Source organism: Salmo salar, chromosome 02, assembly GCF_965601325.2.
Source record: "Salmo salar chromosome 02, fSalSal1, whole genome shotgun sequence".
NCBI lineage: Eukaryota > Metazoa > Chordata > Actinopteri > Salmoniformes > Salmonidae > Salmo > Salmo salar.
In genome coordinates, this window is record NC_138292.1 from 27119579 (window position 1) to 27125258 (window position 5680).

Genomic DNA, 5680 nt, shown 5'->3' on the forward strand with positions numbered 1-5680 from the left:
TCCAGTCTCAACCTGCGGTGCGCCCCCACCATTGGACATCGGAGGGGAACCTGCCTACGCCATTCTGGCCATCCTTGATTCCAAATGCCTAAGAGGTCGCATATAGTGGACTGGGAAGGTTATGGGCCTGAAGACTGTTCCTGGGTCCCCGACTAGGACATCCTCGACCCAGAGATGATTCAGGCATTTCACAATAACCGTCCGGATCGTCCCGCTCACCGACCTCGGGGTCGACCCCCGAACAGACCCATTGAACATCAGCCTCGACACAAAACGTCAGGTCAGTCCACGACCTTGTCGAACCAGCCTGCCGGACCTCGCCCCCAAGGTAGACAGCCGCCTCTGCTCCCCCGCCCGCCCGCTCCACCCTCCGGTGCCATTGGGCCGACAGGAGCTTCCCTTGGGGGGTGTACTGTAAGGTTCTGTATTTATTTTCTTAGTCAACCTTGTGTTCTGTTTCTTTGTGTTCATGAACGTAGCCGTCTTTCATTTTTGTTCATTGATTTCACCTATGTAAGTTTCTCAACTGGTCTCATCAGCTCCTTATTTAGTTCAGTTCATTCTGTTTGTGCCTTTGTGAGGTATTGTTCGTTTTTGACTCTACCCTTTTCCTAGCTCGATTGTGAGAACCATTTTTAGCCTTCAGTCCTAGTTTTGATTCACCTGCCTGTTTGCCTACCTGTGTATGACAATTGCCTGCCTGTGACCACGATTCCTGCCTTCTGCAAAGGCGTAATAAACACCTGCCGCACTCTGCAAGTGAATCTACACCTTTTTCTCCTTGAGTATTCATTACACAGCAGTGCTACCAACCATCCACTACCTAGGATTCTCTCCAAGCTACTATGTGAACCTAACAATTTAGAAAAGTTATTGTTGCATGTAAACAGTCTTACAATATACAGACAACATAAAACAAATAGTGTATGCATTTGTCTATGGAACAATATAAACAGTCCCCTTCTATTCTTGTCCTATCCCATAGTCCATCACGTCAGGCCTCCATACCGCTTTTTTTCTTTAAGAGATTTCTGGCTCACAAGGGGGACTCTTTCCTTCCTCTCAAATGTATAAATATCTTACTATCTGAATATAACTTACAGTATTCGCATGAACCAAGCCAAGAATGAAGACAAAGGACTGTGAAATGTTCCTTTGTGAGTGTTACTTGTAGATTGCTGATGTGACAGAGGATGAAAGCTGTTTGCTCTATCAAGATACATTTTTAGAAATTACCTAAATTTTCCCAGTGGCAAGTCAAAGTAAGTGTAATAGTCTAGTCCAGAGAGTCTGAGAGAATACATTTCTATATGTCACTCACCCACACAAATGGCATCTAAGAATCAAGAGGAATTACGTTTTTCTTGAATTCAACAGAACAGGATTTAATTACCTTGTCTATTGTTAACAGGATTCTGGTTGGAGTTGCCAAAGCCTGTGGTCGGTCTCAGGGTTCAATCCAGTTTAGTGTTATGATGCTTGGGCTATGAAGTCATTTTCTGATGGAAAACCTTTTATACATGTTCATTCATTAACCTCGGTATTAGAGCTGTCCCTACTCGTTACATATTTCATTCTATTAGGTTCTAATTACCAGAGTAAATAACTCACGGACACTAGAGAAGCTTAACCAAGTTTAATTCTTCCCAAAGGGTCTATACAGCTGTAATTCAGACACAGACATGGCTTCCCCTGTGGTAGTATTCATACCCCACTTTGGGTGGAGTCTCCTCCTTATCGCTAAACATTGCATCATTATTGCTAAGCACGGGGCTAAGTGACATGAGCCTTCAACGGTTTCTCCCCTTATAAGTACTGCCACATGCGATCGTGTTCCCTGCACTCAGCCCCTCCCAAGCTTCATTATGGCACCCCTCATGTCTCTTTTGTAACTAATGTTCCCATACTTCTGAGTATGACAATGTTCAAAGTTTCACCCAGAATCCAACAATGCCCATGTAGGACTGTAACATACACCCTACCCTCAGCTCACCCTTTCCCCCCTGTGAATGCAAGTCAAGACACGTTATGCTACACATTTCTATAATTTTATCTGGGCGAAAGGGATCCAACAGGGCAAAACCAACGCCCTATAGCCTCCTTGGATCCTTTCAAAAATTTATTTTACATTGAAACTGTAATAGAAATCATTTCAGAGTGTATTCACAGGCTGATAGACAAGTGAGGGCAAGCAACAAGGGGGAAAAAAGAAAACTAACAGCTGTTATGTTTCTCCAGACTCTCCCAAGTTCCTTAACCCTGACTCAACTTTGTAGTTACAGAATTGTTCATAAGCAGAATTATGACTCTACATGGGAGATATCTTCCACCCCAGCCTCCAACCCCCAATCCAGTCCAGCCATCTACAAGGCAACAGGAGGGTGTGTGGCAGAAGAGGCTGGTTGGAGGAGCTATAGGAAGACAGGCTCATTTTAATGGCTGGAATGGAGTCAATGGAACAGAGTCAAACGTGGTTTCCAAATATTTAATGTGTTTGATAACGTTAAATGTATTCCATTCGAGCATTACAATGAGCCCGTCCTCCAATAGTTCCTCCCACCAGCCTCCTCTGGTGTGTAGCCCTTAAATGTCACGAGAGCCCTTTGGCGTCTGTCCCAATTTCCTGCAGTGTCTCCTCACATCTGGGGTTTCTGTTAAGAATGTGTGTGTGTGCACAGTGTACAGTATGTGGTGGTATTTGTGTTTTTATTATCTAAACCAGCGTTGCAATTCTGGCACCAAAACAACACCCCATTGTTCATCTGGCCATTGTTTGTTTACCAGTATGAGAGGAGGACAAAGAAGGGAACGGTGGCTGGTCTACACTTTGGGGACTGGCGTCATGTGGCATCCCAAAAACATGAGGGTGTGGGGTCCTTGTTTTGGGGAGTGTGCCTTGACTAGCCATTGTCACCTGAGACTGATGGTATTTGACTTATTCATCAACAAAGATCTGGACCCAAGATAATTCAGCTAAACATATTTATATATATTTGTCTTCTCAGTCAGCGCTAGTTCATATTCCTTTTCACCTAAAAGGATAGTGGTTTTGGTAGCTAGCTGCATTGCCAAACGTCCCTGTACTTCTCTGAATCAAGGGATGAACATGACAAAAAGGAGGAGTGAGAAAAGAAGAGAGGGGAGGAGGGAACAAAGATAATCACAGCTGGGACTGCCACTTTTTCCCCTTTGTGTGCCAACTTTCATAAAGAGCACGCTCCCCTATAATGAGAGGCTGTTGATAATCGCTGTGATAGGCGGCCCTGATGGAAGGGCTGTGTCTCCAATGGCTGAGTGGACCACGGTCCGGAGCCTGCGATTGATTCACTATCAGCGTCGAGGTGCTGGGAAGGGCTGGCTGGCACTGGGGCCCCATGGCTGATATGATGATATGGCTTCAGAGGTGTGGCGGCCTGGTTGAGAACACAAGTGATACTGAGCTCCTACTGGGTGGCTGGCCAGATAAAAGGAGGGTGATGATGCTGTGTATGTGTGTGTGTGTGTGTGTGTGTGTGTGTGTGTGTGTGTGTGTGTGTGTGTGTGTGTGTGTGTGTGTGTGTGTGTGTGTGTGTGTGTGTGTGTGTGTGTGTGTGTGTGTGTGTGTGTGTGTGTGTGTGTGCATGGATAACTATACTTGTGGGGACCAGATGTCCCCACAAGAATAGTAAACAAACAACAATTTGACAAAGTGGGGACATTTTGTTAGTCCTCACAAGGTCAAATGCCTACCTAGGGGGTTTGGGGTTAAGGTTAGAATTAGTGTTAGGGTTAGAATTAGGTTTAGGAGATAATGTTAGGTTTAGGAGTTAATGTTAGGCTTTCGGGTTAAGGGGTTAGGGAAAATATGAATTTAAATTGGACTGAATTGTGTGTCCCCACAAGGTTAATAGTACAAGACTGTGTGTGTGTGGTGTGTGTGCGTGCGTGCGTGCGTGCATGTGCCTGCGTGTTGCTCAGATATTGGTTGCTAAACTGTGATTACATCACCTACCACATTTTTTTTAGATAGCTTTCATGCCAGAGTGACAGGCCAATGCTTTAACCTATATGAGTATGTGAGTGTGCACCTTAAATAGACAAGTCTTGTGCCAAGATGAAAAGTATGTAGGTTTCCGGATTGGCTTGAAACTGAACTGTGTTTACATAAGATTCTGTGGAAAAATACTTAATTTGTGTCCCAAATGACCTTCATGCTCATTTTACGATAAACACCATGCCCTAGTTTCCAGGATGTTCACAATCAAAGGGGCAGATGCGGTGCCGGAGTTCGCAGATTGTTAATTTGATTGCAAGATTTATACTGAAATGTGTGTACATAATCTCCTCTTAATAACTCTACATTTGAAGTGAGGGATCCCACTGGGCACAGACGTCAGTTCAAAGTCTAGTTTTGATTTACATTTGGTTGAGTTGTCAACTAACGTGAATTCAATGTGAAATCAACAAAACATGCCACCATGTCATTGGATTTTGGTTAAAAGTTTGGTGAAAAAAAGATGAAATGCCCTCACGTTGATTACTTTTTATTTGGAAATTTAGTTGGTTTTTAACTAATTAAAAACATATTTTGCTTTTTTTACTTCATCATGAGTAAAGAAAATATATTATTGTAATGTTTCTGTATTGAAGGATGGGCACTATCAATTGTTTGACATTCCATCAATTGTTTAACTCAGCTGTTCTGGCAGAGGACCTGGTTAACGAAGCACAATATCTAATTGACTGGGTATGCCCCCGAAGAATATACCCTGATGAAGACAGGTTGTCTGTCGAAACGTTGGATATTAGGTTATTCAATTATTGCATCTGAGCTCATAGAGTGTGCGGCTCTCCTTTAATTTTTCATATGTCACCGGGGAAACCTTATTGTTGCGCACCATAAAAATAGTATAAAATATTGCCTATGGTCGATTTATCACGTCTCATACTGCATCTCTCAGCTATGTCAGAATTACTGTAGTGTGAAACGAATCTATACCTTGTGCAGCGCACAAGTAGCAGTTTCCTTTGGAGTTGGATAATTAAAATAAGTGCTCTCCATAAAATAAGTGCAACTATGTACAATCCCTGCATCTTGAATATTTTTATTCTGAGACTTTATTTTTCCATTTATGGCAGACTGTAATTTCGGCTACTTTGATTGTATTGTTTTCTCATTTTTTAACCTAGTGTTATTTATGCTGAGAACATAAATTATCAACATTTTACATGAGCTTTCCAGAGAAATCGGACACAAAGTGTGACATTTTCTACAAACAGAAATGATGGGAACAGAAAAATGTAGTCAAGAAACGAAGGCTTTACTAAATCAAGAATACATGTTTTATTTGCATAGCTTAATTTCATCACATTTTGAATTCAGATGAACTTGCTCTTTAACTAAAACTGATGGAGTCGAGTGATAAAAATATCTTCTTCCATCTCATCCCTGGGGGAGTGGGGAGTGCAGAGTTCCTTTTATCCGGTGTTTTGGAGCGGAGGCAGGGGCCTGCGGTGGCGCCTGATAGGGTAGGGAAGGCAACTTTCCAGCATTATTTTTCCCCGGTGCATGATCTGAACCGAAAATGTTAAGGGGTGTGGATTTTAGCAGGGGAGGGCGGCGTGCAGAGATTTTAGAGATTGTGGGGTCCCTGTCTGTCTCCCTGGTTCTCACCTCTTGCCTATAAAAGCATGAAACACA